This window comes from Phocoena phocoena, chromosome 8 (assembly GCF_963924675.1).
Source record: "Phocoena phocoena chromosome 8, mPhoPho1.1, whole genome shotgun sequence".
Classification (NCBI taxonomy): domain Eukaryota; kingdom Metazoa; phylum Chordata; class Mammalia; order Artiodactyla; family Phocoenidae; genus Phocoena; species Phocoena phocoena.
Window position 1 is genome coordinate 12,727,236 of NC_089226.1, and position 17,836 is coordinate 12,745,071.

The window sequence follows — 17,836 nt, forward strand, 5'->3', positions numbered from 1 at the left end:
TACCCAGAGCCCAGCCCAACGCCCTTGGAAGAGGAGTCAGGAGCCAGCTCCTCTCCGGGGGCCACTTTTTCCTGGTGGCACAGGGAAGGTTGGCGATGGCTACTGGCTCAGAACCACGGGCAGGAGCATGGCTTCCAAGCCAGGACCGTATCCTCTTCCCAGCGGGCTCCCAGGAGCACAGGCAACCTTAAGAGATTCTGGTTCACCGGTCTTCCTCAAGCATGTTTCGATTTGTTTCAGGAACACTCAACGACACCACAGAGTGGTCAGGCAGTCTTCTGTCTGAGCTAAAGAGCAGGCCACCGGAGCCCTGGCTGGTCCGCTCCGGAGGGGCTGAGCTCCGGCACCCGGGCCACCTCTGCTGACCCCAGAGGCCGAGAGGTGCGAGATGCCCAGGGCTCGAGGGCCCGTAAAGGGCAGTGACGAGGAATGGCCGCAGCCTGCAGCGGGGCGGGGAGAGAGGCAACCCTTCCCAGCCGCGTCACTCACAGGCTGAGCTCTGGGGCTCCTAGGCCGCGGCTGGGAAGGGACGCTTCCTGCTCTGGGCCCACGGTGGCCCTGCCACCAGTACAACTGCCAGGCGCCTTTCATCTCTGCGCTGGGCACTCGGCACCGAAGTTTTGCCGGTCCAACTGCAAGTTCAGTGATATTGGATTCACACTAGGACAGCCGGGACAGGCCCAATTAGCACAGAGGCCTCTAGCCTGGTGCAGAAAAAAGGTCAGGCCCCAGAGGGGCGTGGGCAGATTGCCTCTGAGGGCACGGCATCCCCCCTCTCCTAGCAAAAGGCCAGCTCCCCAGCCGTGCAGCATGGGAGACGCCGGGAGGAAAAGGTGGCTGGAGCTGTTAATACAAACAGCGGTGGCCCGGCAGGGAAACTTTCTGCCTCGGAGGACAATTGGAGGGGGCAGGAAGGACACTGGGCTTAATTCACACCTGCTTGAGGCGCTCTGGCCTTCTCTGCTTGGGGAGAGTCGATGGGCCAGAGGCCTGAGTACATAACCAGGTGCACATGTGGCCCAGAAGGAAGATTCAGGGAAGCTGAGAGGGCATGAGGAGGGCAGCTGAGGAGCAGCTGCAAAGCAAAAAACGTAACACCGGCAACAGTAGGAATAACAAGGGCTACCATGTTTGGAAGGTGCATGTATTCTGGAGCGACCGGGCCCTATATAGTTTTTCTTTTATTTCATTTAATCCTCAAACAACCCTATAGAGGTAGATACTGCTACTGTCCCCACTTTTCATATGAAGAAACAGAAGCTCAGATAGGAAGGTGACTTGTCCAAGGCCACACAGATATTCAGTGGTATAGACAGGATTCAAACTCAGATCATCAACCACCGCCCTGCACCAGTTTTGTTCTCACCACGTGTTTCCCTTCACCTTCCCCACCTCTCCAAAGCTTCCCGATCCTGCAAGGCCCAGCTCTAGGCCACCTCCTCCATGTCGCCCTCCTTGACTGCACCAGGCTTTCCCAAGCTCACTCAAATGGCTATGCTACTCCCATCGGTGCCTGCATGCCTGCTTTTACCGCCCAGTTCAATGGCTATTTCATCTTCCTGACTAGTTTGTGAGTTCTAAGAGGGCAGGAGACATGTTATTCATCCTCAGCATTCTAGCATATCGTACGGCTTACACAGCTTGCTTAATAAATATTTAAGAAGGAAGGAAGGGATGGAGGGAAGAATAGATCTTTCCCTGAAACGCTCTTTACTTCACATTTACTTTTCATGGTCTGGAGAAGACAGAGAGGACTGAGCATGGGGTTCTCACCCTCTCTGGAGAAGTCTTCCACCCCAGGAGCCGGTAAGACGGCCAAGGCCTCAGGACCCAACCGGGTGCCATGCGGTGGCCTTCCTCAGGCCTCCTTGAAGCTGATCACCTCTCTCCTCCTCTTCCATCCATTGGTGAAACGGACCAGAACCCCTAGGAAGCAGCTGATGACCTTTATGTCATCCTGGGCTTCCGCCTTCACGAGCCCCTCTCTACACGGCCACGTGCTGTCAGGACGAGCCCTGGGAACACAGCTCCTGGCTTCAGAGAATCCACAATCCCCAAAGGGTGCTCTTACTCAAAGGGGCATATGTGGCTCAGAGAGGCCCCAGTGAACACCAAAGAAACGGACTTTCAAGAGTCAGATTCCTTATTTCTACCAGGAAAAGGCAGCTAAGGAGCAGTGGGTGGTTTGGGGGGTGGCCTGGTGCCACGAGCTGAAGGTACATTTCTGGGGCAAAAATCAGAGCCTCCTCCACGCAGGGAAGAGGTCAGCACCCAGAGATGTCAGATGAAGGGCTGGGTGATGAGGACAGAGCCTGTTCAGCCTCCCTCCACCCACCAGCCGGCCAAGCCTCTCCCCACGCTTGAGCCATCTTTGCAGCACCCCTCCATGGAGCATGCCCTCATTCCTAGCGCTCCTTTAGCACCCCTACCACAGGCCCCCAAGGCTACATGCTGATAATAGCCCTTTGCACTTTCCAAAGGACCCTCACGCACTTTGCCTCTGACCATCTCCATCGGGAGCACCCTCAGGCCCATTTTACAGATAGGGAGACTGAGGCCCAGGGGAATTAAGGGGAACTGCAAATTGTTGGCAGTGCACAGGCTCAGGAGTTGTCTTTGGCGTGTGCCTCGGTCATAACATGTGTTATGACTTGAAGAACGATTCCACGCTGGAACTGGGCAGTGTGCGGCCAGATGGCGACGGCTCTCCAGGGACCCTCTCTGCTCGGCCAGGCCCTCGTGCGCAGCTCCAGCAGATGCCTCCAAGCTACAAGCTCATGCTGCCCGTGGCCCGGCGACCAAGGCCGCAGCAGCCGTGCTGACAGCTTTGCTTCAGCAGCGCCCACCCTTGGGGACAGGTGGTCTTCCTCCCCAGGAGGTGACTCAGCCTTCGGGAGCTGCCAGGCAGTCCCGGGCTGCATGTGGTGAATCATTAAAGGACGAACAAGGCCTCGTTACACAAGGGAAGCAGGAGGTAGAGACAGGAGGGAGGAGGCTCACACTGCTGGTCCTGCAGGCCCCATTCCGTCTCCCAGGCTGGCTCAGGAGGCTCTGGGACGCACAGGATGGAGTAGGGAAGGGGAGGGGAGAAGAGGGAAGTCCAGGACCGGAAGGGACTAGCGGAGCCGCATCCGCCCCATTGCAGAGAGGCCCACGGAGATGCAGGGACAGCGACTGAGTGCATGGAGCCAGCGTCAGGCAGAGGCAGGATGAGAACCCAGGGTTAGGACTCCCCGCCTGGGCTCTCCCTGCACCATACTGTACGGCTTCTCCTTCGGGGAACACCAGGCGAGTGAAGGCTCCCCTCAAAATCCCGTTTGGGGACTCATGGTGTTGTATTTTCTTACAAATAAAAGACTGGATCAACTTGGGTTCCATGATATTCGTTCACCAACCAACTTCAGTGAATATTAGTGAAATACCTACTACGTGCTATCCCTGGGGATTCCACAGTAAAGTGAACACTGAACCACCCCAGCCCAGATGCACCCCCGGTACCGACCCAGGGATTCCCAAGGCAACTTCAGCACAGACAGGGCCAGGCTTCACCTCCACCTGGCCCGTTTCTCCCAGGTGCCACCGACCAGTGTGCCCTGGGCCTTGGGCAGTGGAGGAGACCCTTGAACCTCCAGGTGTCAGCTAGCACATCAGGAACTGTCATGGTCTCCCCTGCTGGGGCTGGCTCTCTGTCAATCATGTCAGGCAGATGCCTCTTCAGAGCAGACCACAAGGCAAACGTTCTAGTTTCTTCGGTCCTACGAATTTCTGGCTATGTGACCCTACCATCCTTCTGATGAGCCCTGGACAAGTAGGAACAGGCGGGAAGTGCAGCAAGAGGGTTTCCAGACCATGTGGGTCCAAAGCAGTGAATGGGCAGCAGCTTTGGAGTCCTTGAGATTTGATCCAAATGGGGGTTCAGACAGAGGGTTGGACTTAGTGAGCTCTGGGGATCTCTAGGGGCCCAGTGTTCCCTGGGGAAAGCCTGGATCAAGGTGAGCTTGAGAAGTGAGTGCACCTAGAAGTAGTGTTAGTCTGGCCATGGGAAGATGGTAAGGCCAGAGGATACAGGGTCCTAGAAGCACCATCCTGTGTGGCCTTGAAACAGCACAGCTTCCCCACTCCCACCCCAACTCACAAAAGAGATGTCACTCTCTCTTCCAAGGGCAAGGGAAACTCATTAGCTTCCTTCCAAGAAAGTGTCTACGTCAAGTCAATGAAAGCAAGTAAAATGACTTCAAGTTCTTCCCGGCGTCTAATCGGAGTACCTTAAACCGATTCTTCATTCCCTGGTCTCTGTTCCCCTGGTGGCAGTCTTGCTTCATTTGTCACCAGCACACAGGGGAGGGAACTAAAGTCCTCCTTTCGTGGGCTACCAGTAGCCCTCTAGATCAGTAACAGCTGTAACGACTCAAAGAGAAACACATCATGTTTTTATGTGATTCCCCAAATGAATTCTCTTTTTTAAAAATTAATTAATTTGTTTATTTTTGGCTGCTTTGGGTCTTCGTTGCTGCGCACGGGCTTTCTCTAGTTGTGGCGAGCGGGGGCTACTTTTCCTTGCGGTGCGCAGGCTTCTCATTGCAGTGGCTTCTCTTGTTGCGGAGCACGGGCTTTAGGCGCGCGGGCTTCAGTAGTTGTGGTTCATGGGCTTCAGTAACTGTGGCTCACGGGCTCTAGAGCACAGGCTCAGTAGTTGTGGCGCACGGGCTTAGTTGCACCACAGCATGTGGGATCTTCCCGGACCAGGGCTCGAACCTGTGTTCCCTGCACTGGCAGGCAGATTCTTAACCACTGCACCACCAGGGAAGCCCAATGAGTCCTTTTTGAAAGCATCTTTGTTGGGGAGCACTTTGAAATAATTAAAGTCGTCCATCAAATGATCCTGGAGATCCCTTGCTATGAAAAGCCTTTAATTTCATCCTCCTTAATGTAATTCTATCCCAGCAGATGAACTCGGCTTTTTATATTTCTTCAAATACCGTGTCAGGGCCTTTAATCAGAGGTAGGATCTGAACGGAAGAGGGCTCGGGCAGTCCCTGTGCACTGGAGCCTGCGGCAGGGCAGCGGCGGCCACCATCCATACCTCCCCACACCCCCACAGGCCGCTGTCTCCTCCGCCGACGAATCGGTTCCACCTGGAGGTGCTGATTCACCCATCCATCCACCCACCCTCCCACCAAACACACCGTTTCTTCCATAACCCTGGCTCTCTGTTTGGAACAGAAGGATGAGAAGATAAAGAAACACAAGCCAGATAGCACTTCTGTCCACTGAAACTCAGGCCAAAATGTGGCCTCTACCAGACAGATGGAGCTGTGTCTGTTAAAGGGGGAGATAGAAGGACCTAGAGAGAAAGCGCAGCTGAAGAGCTGACCAGTCAGCATCGCCAATGTTAGTGATAAGAGGCAATGCTACTGGAACTTCCCTGGTGGTCCAGTGGTTAAGAATCTACCTTCCAATGCAGGGGATGCAGGTTCGATCCGTGGTCGGGGAACTAAGATCCCACATGCCTCGGGGCAACTAAGCGCGCACACCCCAACGAAAGACCCCACGTGCCGCAACTAAGACCCGACGCGGCCAAAATAAATAAATACATAATACATACATACACATTTTTAAAAAAGAATACACCATTCACGTGTAATCTATTAAAAAAAATAGGCAATGATACTGAATCCCTAACCTAAAATGAGGTTCCGTACTGCTTCTGCAGATCAGGCCCCTTTCTCGCTCAGCCTCCCCTGGCCCTTCTTCCCTCCCTGCCTTGGCTGACCACACTATGAAATTAAAATCTATTTTTAAATATTTGTTTACAGGGCAGCTTCATGACTGCTAGTCTTTAATTTTAATATGAGCGCATCTCATCTTTTCCAGGTCTCTCTTCAATCCCCACCACTGCCCTTCCCCCTGGATAACCAGATACACGAAGTGGTCTTCATTTAGGTGTGGCTTCCTGAGCTTTCTCTCTGGGGCAGCAGGTGGGGAGAGGGGCTGGACGGGGGCAGGGAGGTGGGAGCTGGTTCACAGTCCTGGAAGGAAGAAACAAGGGTCTGCACTGATGGATAAGGAGGAAGGATTGAGCTGTGAGCAATTCCCAAGGCACCCCCAAAATGCAAACACTCTGGGGAGGGTAAGAGATCAAGGGTCCGTCAGTCTTAAATGATGTCCTGTGAAGAACTTCACCCAGGTTGCTTTCTCCCTCTGTGCCACCTGGCTCCAGAGAGGGCTCAAAGAAGCTGGGGCGGCCAGCACTCTGAGATGGGCAGGACAAGCCCTCCAGAAGCACCTGTGGGCTATTTAGCAGAGCCTTATAGGGTCTGTATCCTGGGTGTGAGGATGGGGATGGGGCAGCCGCCAAAGGCAAAGTCCGCTAGAGCCTGGCCTGGAGCCCAGCTTGGCACGTGGTTATAGGTGAGGGGCTGCAGCGGAGGCAACCACGCTGCCCAAAGATTTCTGTCCCGTAGGGTCCCAGGTTGATGTCCACAGAAAGGACTGAGCAGCCAGTTCTTGGGCTCTCTGTTGGCGATGCCCCCTGAGAACCACCAAGGGGGCCTCAGGAGCCACTGATGAAAGGCTGAAGCGGCACACTGAGATGTTTGGATTTCAGCATAATTACTGCGATAACAATTTAATCATTTAAAAACACTATCTTGTGCTGCTGTAATGAAGAGAGAGGCTCTTTTCCGTATTGTTTGTGCCATCTGTGAACAATTTTCACATTAGCCTCTTAGAATGGCAAAGCAGAAGACTGACAGTGATGTAGAGGGGCAGAGCAGGGGCGGGGAGGGGAGAGAACATGGGATGGGGTAAGAGAGCAATCAAGCCCAGCAGGGAATCAGGGCCCCAGGGAAGGGTGGGGGCTGAAGTGTGAAGTGTGACCCTCTGTAAGCAGACCCAGTCCTGGGGCCACGGGAGAGAGAGCGGATGGAGATGTGGCCCTGCTTTGAGGGTACTTCACATTCAGATGGGAAGAAAGTTCCTAAATTTGTGGGGACGGTAAGGAAAAGCAGAAGAACCCAGCACAGTGGTTTTCAAACTGTCGGTGGCAATCTGTAAGTAGGTCCCTGGTATTAATTAAGTAGATTGCAATCAGTAAACTTTTTAATGAAATAGAATAGAATGGACAATATCAAAGAAATATCATCCCCTACTGAAAGAAACCAGGGGCGACCTAAAGAAATTCCAGGTAAGGAGTAAGGAATACACAAGGTAAGCCTGCAACGTCTTGTGCTAAAGAGCAAGGAACTGCCCCTAGACTAGTGGGGCCTAATGAACAAGGGGCTGCCTTAAAGGGGCTCCCACTTGGCCAACGATGGGACAATCTGAGCTTCAAAAGGAATAATGATGGTAACTGATGGAAATTCATTGAGAGTGTAAAAATTCACCAGTCCGTAATTGTAGTAGATTATGGTGGCTCCCCTCAAACATAGGTTCCTGTCCTAATCCTTGGAACCTACGAATACTACCTTATATGGCAACCTTATATGGCAAATGGTGTGATTCAGTTAAAGATCTTGAGAGGAGGGCTTGTCCTGGACTATCAGGTGGGTCCTGAAGGTAACCATATGTATCTCTATAAGATAGACACAGAGAGCAGAAGGGACACAGAGGGGCAATGTGAAGATGGAGGCAGAGACTGGACTTATGCAGCCAAAAGCCAAGGATGGCCTGAAGCCACTGGAAGAGGCACAGAACAGATTCTCCCCTAGAGCCTTCAAGGTAACTCTGCTCTGTCAGCAGAGATACCTTGATTTCAAACTTCTAGCCTCCATTCAGACAATATTACAAAGCTACAGTAATCATAACAGTGTGGTAATGGCACAAAAACAGATATATGGATCAATGGAACAGAATAGACAGCCCAGAAATAAACCCATACACCTAGAGTCAATTAATCTTCGACAAAGGAGGCAAGAATATACAATGGAGAAAAGACAGTCTCTTCAGCAAGTGGTGCTGGGAAAGCTGGATAGCTGCATGTAAATCAGTCAAGTTAGAACACACCTTCACACTATACACAAAAATAAACTCAAAATGGCTTAAAGACTTAAATATAAGACATGACTCCATAAAACTCCTGGAAGAGAACATAGGCAAAACATTCTCTGATGTAAATCCTACCAATGTTTTCTGAGGTCAGTCTCTCAAGGCAATAGAAGTAAAAGCAAAAATAAACAAATGGGACCTAATCAAACTTACAAGCTTTTGTACAGCAAAGGAAACCATAAACAAAACGAAAAGACAACCTAGGAACTGGGATAAAATATTTGTAAATGATCCAACCGACAAGGGATTAATTTCCAAAATAAACAAACAGCTCATACACCTCAACAACAAAAAAACAAACAACCCGATCTAAAAATGGGCAGAAGACCTAAATGGACATTTCTCCAAAGAAGATATACAGAATGCCAACAAACACATGAAAGAATGCTCAACATCACTAATCATTAGAGAAATGCAAATCAAAACTACAATGAGGTATCACCTCACACCAGTCAGAATGGCCATCATTAAAAAATCTACATATAACCAATGCTGGAGAGGGTGTGGAGAAAAGGGAACCCTCCTACACTGTTGGTGGGAATGTAAGTTGGTGCAGCCACTGTGGAAAACAGTATGGAGGTTCCTCAAAAAACTAAAAATGGAGTTGCCATATGATCCAGCAATCCCACTCCTGGGCATATAGGCAGAATAGTAATTCAAAAAGATACATGCACCCCTGTGTTCATGGCAGCACTGTTCACAATAGCCAAGCTGTGGAAACAACCTAAATGTCCATCAAATGGATGAATGGATAAAGAAGATACAGTACATACATACAGTGGAATACTACTCCGCCATAAAAAGGTGAAATAATGCCATTTGCAGCAACATGGATGGACCTAGAGATGATCATACTAAGTGAAGTAAGTCAGACAGAGAAAGACAAATAGCATACCATATCACTTATACGTGGAATCTAAAATATGACACAAATGAACTTATCTACGAAACAGAAACAGACTCACAGACGTAGAGAACAGACCTGTGGTTGCCGAGGAGGAGGGGGTTGAGGGAGGGATAGATTGGGAGTTTGGGATTAGCAGATGCAAACTAATATATATAGAACAGATAAACAACAAGGTCCTATCCTACTGTATAGCACAGGGAACTATATTCAATATCCTGTAATAAACCATAATGGAAAAGAATATGAAAAAGAAAGCATATATATGTATAACTGAATCACTTTGCTGTACACCAGAAATTAACACAACATTGTAAATCAACTATACTTCAATAAAACAAATTTCAAAAGAAAGAAACAAACAAACAAACTGGCCTCCAGAACTGTGACAGAACAAGCTTCTGCTGTGTTAAGCCCCCCAGTTTGTGGTCCTTTTTAACAGAAGCCAGAGGAAACTGATACAATAATGATACCCAAGAAAGAGAAAGCCAAAAGCAATGAAAATAGGAACTGTCAGAGCACAGAGCACACAGCATTTCGGTTTGTATACACATATCTCTGGGTAATCTGGGTTGGGCTCTGAAGTGTATTTCTTGCTGTGCATTGTGGTCAAAAGATTGAAAAACTCTGGCCCAGTGCTTGAGCACATGGGCTCTGGAATCAAGCAGCCCAGGTAAGCAACTCACTTCTGCCCTCTTCAGACCATGTGGCCTGGGGCAGGTCACTCACCCTCTTGGAGCCTCCGGTCCTCATCTGTACAATGGGATTGCTGTGGGGATACATGAAATAGCGCACCTGCCGTAGAACCTAAGGTGCTCTGCGTCCTCAAGAAATGCTAGCTGCTGCGGATTTGTTGTTATGGTTACTACTACTACTAAAAATAATAATAAAAGATATACATGAAGACAAGCACAAGCTCTACCCCATGCCCATGTAGACTGTTACAAAGGCTCTTCGTCCTGACGTTCCAGCTGAGAAGCCTCGAGGGATGGCAGAATCAGGGTGTGTCAGAACTGACCAAAATCATGCAATCAAGTCCCTCCACTTCAGAGAGGAGGAAACTGAGGCCCAAGAAGAACACTGACTTTGCCCAGGTTACGTAGTTAGTAAATGACAAAGATGGGGCTAGAACTCAGTCTCTGAATTCCCGACCAGAGGCAGAGGCACGCTATCCCCGACTCCCCTTAACCTTCCATTTGCCCCTCAGCCACTCCTGCTGGCCTCCTTCCAGCTCAAGCCTTCATGCCACCACCAGGGTCCCAGGGGAGGCTCCTCATGTCCACCCCCCAGGAAATCCCTTAGATGCAACGTCCATTGATCATCCAGGAGAGGGTTTCTGTGCCATTTGAGCTTTCTTTGCACCGAACAAGCTCACAATATCCTATGATTACCTGTTGAAATGATTCCCATATTTCTCCCTGACAGCTCCAAGTGCCTGACGCCCTGATCCTGTTCTAGCAGGAGGGCCTACAGGCCTCCAAGCAGCCAGCTGATCAGAGACAAGAAAACGGGACAGTGAGAAAGGCTTCACTGGGGAGAGGGTTCCCAGGATCTCCTGCCAGCCCTCCAGACTCCCCGTACCCTGAAGCTTTCCTGCCCTCACCCAGGACTCAGAGCAATCAAGTTCCTTTCCCAGTGGACAGGGGCTTTGGGCTGGGCAGCGTATAGACTACTCCATGGCATCTCTCAGCCAAAGAGAATTCAGCTGATCTGGAGAAACAGGGAAAAGGTTAGAGCACTCCTTGTTCTCAGCACTGAGCCACCCAGCCCGGAAATAAGGGCTGAGGATACACAGGGTTTAGAGTCAGGCAGACTTGGATGGGAACGAGGGCTTTTCCACTGACTGGCTGTGTGATCCTGGGCAAGTGGCTAAGCTGTTCTCTGAGCCTCATCTGTAAAAAAGCGGTAATGATGTCGACCTCTTTGGACTGTTTTAAGGATTAAAAGAGATCATGTTTGTCAAGGGCTTAGCACAATGCCTGGCACATCATGTATGTCCCATAAATGGGGGCTGGGAGGAGAAGAAGACATAGTAGTGGTGGTGGCGGCAGTAAGCAGTAATAGTACTACTATAATATCTGGCACATGACTGGAGCTAAATAGATGTTTACTAAAAACACTAAACAAGAAATTTTCCACCGGGCTGTGAACATCTGCATTAAAAGCTTTCCCCATCTATGAACGTTTATTCCTTTTAATCACCTAGTCATCTAGCAATTATTTATCAAGCACTGCTATAAACTGAATGTTGGGGTATGTTGGAATCCTAACCCCCAATGTGATGGTATTAGGAGGTGGGGGCCTTTGGGAGATGACTGGATCATGAGGGTGGAGCCCTCATGATGGGATGAGTTCCATAATAAAAGAAGCCCCAGAGAGCTCCCTTGCCCCTTCCACCCTGTGAGGTTATACCGAAAAGATACACCAAATCTGCTGGTACCTTGATCTTTGACGTCCTTGCCTCCAGAACTGAGAGAAATAAATTCCTGTTGTTTATAAGCCAGCCAATCTAGGGTATTTTGTTAGAGCAGCCCAAACGGGCTAAGAAAAGCCCTAGCACTGGGAATGCAATGGAGGGCAAGGCAGACAGAGCCCCGCTCTCACAGAGCTTATCGTGGTTCTAAACCTTAACCGTCTGGGGGGAAAAAGAGTATTTTGAGAACCTGATTGAAAGTTTCAAACTCTCTCCCAGAAAGACACACATGACTACATATACATAACATTTTGCCGACATTCAGGGGGCTCAGAGAAGGTTCTCACTGAGAATCTTGGTCCTAAATGAACTTACTGCTCTAGCCACACTTGCTACCGTTCCTGGACCCTCTTGGACCAATCCAGCAGAGGACGAGGAACCCAGAGCAAAAGCGCGGTATAAACTGTCTGCTGCAGAGAGGGTCCTGGAATCGCTTGCACAGGTAATCATAGTGTGTCACAGGCTCGCTCAATGCAAGGAAAACGCAGTGGTTCACGGCCTGATGCAGAAGGGCATCTGATAAAATCTGAGCGGACCCATCCCATGTCTGGAAACTGCTTCCTTGAGGTCCTGACTTGGTTCCACATGCTGGCCTTAGGTTTTCTGAGCACCTTGGGAGAGGTCTGGTGCCTCTTGCGTGCCTGTCTCTAATCCTTCTACCGCCCACTCGAGGTTCTGCCTCTCTTCCTGCACAGGGGCCAGAGCTGCCCACTGTTCCTGGGTGCTTGTTACAGACCCAGCCTGACTCCCCCCAGCTCTTCCATGCTGGGCAGGGACGTGATCCTGCCATCCCACCTTTCCTTGTACAGTTTCCCTAGAGAGGAATCCACTTTCACCCTCACTCTCACTCTTACCCAGTAAATCCTCTGGGGAATTTTCAACCATATCCCAGTCTGTGGTACTCCCTCCTCTTCTGCATTCATCTTCCACAGATGCTGGGAACATCTGACCATGGCCGGTCTCTGCCCATAGGATCTAAGCCCCTTGAGGGAAGGGTCTCTGTCTGATACATCTGTAAATCCCCTGGAGCTGAGCACAGGGCCTGGCACATAGTAGGTGCTTGGGCGATGCTGTTTTCTTCTTTGGGAAAACAGAGACTATGGCCAGAGAGGGCTGGGGCAAGGGCAGCCTGGGAGGCTGGTGAAGAGGGGGGCGCACACCAGCTGAGCCCAGCGCCCTCAGGCTGAGGCAATGTAGGGCCGTTCTCCTAATCCATCCACCCTGGTGGAACAGCTTAGGGCCAAATCCTCTGGACCTAAGTAGCCAGCTTCCATCTGGTGAGAGAGAGGCCTAAGCACGTCTCCTTGGGGGACATCTCTGTCCCAGCCAATGTGAAAGAACAATCCAACAGGCTCTTCCTCAAGACCCCCTTACGAAAGCCCTGTTCTCCATCGCCGTCTTTATGACTGAGCTCCAGCTAAGGGATCACTAGGGATCCCTTAGTGACGGGGTTATTGGCCCAGAAGCCCAGCAGGTACAATCCATCACGGCATGGTCCATTCCACCGGACCTCTGCTCCTGGGGCTGGGCCAGACGCCAGCGGCTCAACTCTGGCTGTGTTCCCAGCCCCCTGTCCCACCCACCACACACAGATCTCCCCGTCCTTCCCTCTGCCCCTTATTCCCACAGAGATCCAAGGCCAGCCATGTTTTCAAGTTCCTAGGACAGGCAGGGTCCAAGGTCTCTGGGACTGTTCTAAGGATCCTGGGTGCTTGAACTGTCAGCTGGCAGACAGCTGGGACCCAAGGGAGACCGGCATCTGAAATCAGCCGTTAAGCCTCTGCCGTCTCTGTAACCCAATTCCATCCTGCCTCTCCCTGACTCCTGGGATTTGGGGATTGGAAGGGATACTAGGTTCCGTCCTCAGCACACGAGGAAACTAAGGCCCAGAAAAAAGACGTACAAGGACACACAGCAATTAGCGGAACTTAAATCAAGATCTCCTATTCCTACCCTGGGCTCTTCGGCCATGCGATTAAAATGAAAGTGAGCACCCAGCTAAACAGGGCCCTGGGGTCCCCTGCCCACAAGCTGTGATCATGAAGCCAGACGGCAAAGTCACTGTTCCAGGCCCTGTGGGCAGGGAGAGTGCCAGCCAGGCCCAACAGGTGGAACGTGTTCCTGAAGGTCTCCGGGAGCTCTGTGGGACAAAGAGAATGACAAGCAGGTGCTGGCACGACTGGGCTTTCTGGAATCGAGGGGGGAGCTGGGCCCGGCAGTTGTCAGGCCCTGCCAGGCAGAGACAAATTCATCAAAGGGCCAGAGGCTGGGATGTTCTTCAGAACTTGATTTAAAGGCAATTCCCATCCACCCAGGCCCAGGTCCCCCTCAATCCGTAATCCAGTTATGGAGTTATTGACGGACATTTAGAGAGAGTTGACCTCATTCGGGTATCTTTACACAGAGGAGGCCCACAGGACTAGCCCACCCAACGTGTCAGCATTTTGGGAAATGCCAGTTTCCCAATAAGCAAGCGCCCAGATCTTGAGATGAGGCAGAAGAGCTGGTACAGGGCAGAGTGAAGGCCCCGGTCAGAGTTCCAAACCTGCCTCCTACCAGCTGTGTGAACTGCGGTGAATCACTTAGCCGCTCTTTGCCTCTGTTGCCTCAACGGAAAAATAATTTACATTTTTACCCTATTTTTAAAAAAAATTATCCTATTTCATGGGATACAGAGAGAAGCAAGATGAGGCATGCAGGAAAAGCACTGAGTACGGTGTCTGGCATCCCGGAAACCCTCCATAAATGACGATTTGTTTGTAGTTTTCATAAATCAGATCACTGCCCGGCTCTTCAGGAAATAAAAATTGTAGAAATGCTTCTAACCCTGGAGGGCAGCTGGCATCTCCGTGTGAGACGGTTATGGCCCCAGGAGCTGCCCGTATCCAGTGGGCCAAGCACGGGTCTGGTCTGCAGGGAGATTCAGGGCGGCCAGGAGAAGCCATGGGGCCCTGCCCACCTCCCCTCATACTCTCCGACTTGAGAGCTTCCAGCCTCGGGCACATGCAGCTCACCTGAGAACTTTCTGGTCCCTGGAGCCCACGCAGCCCACGCACACAGGCAGGCCCCAAGTGTCACATACTTCGGTCAGCGGCCAACAGGATACCTTGCCCTCGGATGCTGTGCACTCTCTCCATGGTCCCCAGTGGGGCTGGGCGCCGGTTGCCCATAGTTACAACCTACTTTATTGTCTTCCTTTCCTTTGCTGTCTCGCTTCTCAGGCAAATGAGTATTTCCTGAGATCCCCTTCCAAGTAACTTGCACTTACATCTTCATCCCAGGTTGGCTTCTGGGGGAGCGAGGCTGGCCAAACCAAGGGTGCGGGCCAGCCACTGCACCAGGCGCCTGCGCTCACCACCAGCAGAGGGAAGGAGGAAGGAAGGAAGAAGGAAGCTAGCAAGGATGTGGGCGGAGCCTACTTATAAGGAGGAGGAGGGAACAGACGGGAGGGCGCACTAACTTAAGACCAAAACCCAACTCCTAGGAGAAAACAGACTGTCAGCCACTGAGTCAAAGCAAAACAGAGTGTCTATAAGTTCACAGATTCCCCAATTCCGGGCTACAGTAGGGCTGGCAAGTTTGCCAGAAGGATTCATCGGGCCAATTTTTAAATGTTACAAGCATCCTGAGACATTGAGGAGGGCAGCATGCAGAAAGCTCACCCTGTGCCAGGCTCTTATTCAAAGCTTCCCTTGGACCACACAGACGTACATTCAGAACTTAGGTACTTCTCAGCCCCAGAGCCCGGGGTCAGACCTTCTAACCAAGAAGAGAGCCACAGAATCTCTGGGATAGACAGACGTGGAGGGCATCTCCTCCAAGTCCCGTCTGATACATTAATCCCTACCCATCACTTCTACGGCACCCTCAAGGGAAGCATAAACAGTGCGTGTACGTGCACAGACACACATACAAACCAGTGTGCACACACATGTACATACACACATTCATTCATTCTCTCTCTCGGTTGCCCTGCCCTCCTGGTCAGTTCGCCCAATGCGAATCAGCCCTACACAGATTAAGAGGATTATTGCTTATCGAGAGCTTTGTATCTCCAAAGCTCTTACCAACACCAGCTAATTAAACAGACACAGCCCCCTTTCCCTCCGCTGTAGTGTATACAAAGTGTAAGCCGTGAACTGACAAGACCTGGGATCTAGTCCCAGGTGGGGAACATGTCACCTTGCACAAAAGACAGAGGAGTCATTATTACGGTATCCCACGCAAGAGGGTATAAGTAGCTTGCCGGAGGTCAGTCAGTTAAGAAGTGGCTGAGCTCGGCTATAAACTTAGGTCTCTGCAACTCCAGAACCCGAGTTCCCTTAGTCACTCCTATGTATGTACAGGTATTAGTCATTACCCTCATCATTTTCAGTCTCCAAGATGACATGCAGAGACCAACCCTTCCAGCCTCGAAGGACTGTTTATCCCACACCCCCAGCGCTCACAAATAGCGCTCTACTGACTGGGCGGGTAGCTGGTCTGAAATGGTCTTCTTCTCACGCAAACACTCAAGTTAACATCATGGGCTCAGAACCCCTCTCCCCTCCCTGGACTCCAAGTTGTGGGCAGTCACTTCTCTTTCCCCCGGGTTCCCTGCCCCTGGCCCTCCAGAGCCTTGAGCTCAGGACTCCACGTGTGGGGAAAGCTCAGAGCTGCCGGGGCCTCTGCCTGGCCCAGAACCCGAGCAGAGACCCTCTCCCTTGTGATATCTCCCAGATATCACAGGGAAAGCCCCAAAGCCAGGGACCATCCACCACAAGGCAACCCAATTAACCAAGCTGTTCATGAGGGCTACATTTACAACTTCTGTTGTTCAAATCGAATAATCCTCTTTAACTGAGATCTTTGCCTTCATTAAGGTAATCAGTGCCTGTGAGGAAATGATCAGAAAACCTCTCAGGATTTCCACCCATCACATGGAATCCCACATGCCATATGTTTCATCACTGGGATGCAGGTTTAGTCAATCCTTTCAAACACTGTCACTCTTTAACAAGGCTAATACACCTTCTTTTTCTTTTCTTGGCTTCGAAAGTCTTAATAGGATAGAAAATTTGAGGAAATCAATCAGTAATTAATTACCCATTAAATGTGATTTACCCGGTACTGTGAGGACACAGAAGTATTTAATAAGATCCTTGCTTTCTGGGAGCTTAGAACTCTGGATAAGCAGAGAAACTAGCATACCAAGTAATGAGGTAACAGCTGACTAGGCTCCTGGACTAGAAACAGAGTTAGAAATCATTCATGCCTTCATTCACTAATATACCATGTAGACCCCACTAGTAGCAGAATCTATACAGGTGGACACTGTGGTAGTTCCTAGGGGCAAGAGGTGTCCAGTAAGGAGAGCCATGGGGTATACCCCAAAGAACTCGGAGGACACAGGAAGCAAGCGACTACAGGACAAGGTAAAATGACAAATATGTCCTAAGAAGAATGAACTAAGTATTCAGAAAAGACGGAATCAGCAGGACACGAGCTGCAATTGGCCCTGTAAGGAGGGAAGCTGGGTCACAGGCTCCCCGTCACTAGGAGGGGATGCTCTAAACACCAAAGCACAGCGTTCCCTGCACAGCATGAGAGAACTTACGATTAATCTTGGAAAATGAGAAGCTATGTTCATACCCACTGGGTTCATTCTACGCGGTGCTCACCAGGCCTGGGGTTAGGTCATTCATTCATTCAGTGACCATTTACCAAAGGCTGATGCTAAGGGTACCAGGGAGAATGAGGCACAGTCCCTGCTCACAGAACTTACAGTCAGATATGGAGAAAGACAAATTCTAGAGACAACACAGATGGATAAGTGCTTGTACTGCATGCAGGGGGTTGCGGGATCCAGACTGGGGTGGCGGGTGACAAGGCAATATGCCCAGAGGAGGTGATGACTGAGGAGAATCCCGAAGGACAGGTAGGAGGTAGGAGCGCAGGCTGCAGCCCACGACGATGGTAACAGTAACGGGAATTCTCATACACCATCGTTGCCATCATTTTCTGAGTGCTTACCTTGTTTTGGGACAGAAACTGTACTTGGTATTTCTCTCTCATACACACACACACACGCACACATCAACTCAAATCATTTTTGAGTCCGTGTGTTTAGGATGTGAGTGATCCTAACAGCTGCACTACATGTTCAATGTTATCATTCCTGTTTGATAAACGGGTTGACTGAGACCCAGAGAGGTGAAATGACTTTCTCATGGCCACAGAGCAAGTGCCGGAGCTGGGACTTGAATCTGTCTGCATTCTACCCACTACTCCAGACTTCAGAACTGTGGGGTGGAGTGTGTAACTGAATTCCTCCTTGGCCTCTTGGACCACTGAACCATCCACAGGTCCACGCAGTCAGAGGAGTGACCCCATCCCCGGGCCTTGGGCCCCCAGTCTCACACTCCAGTCCCTAG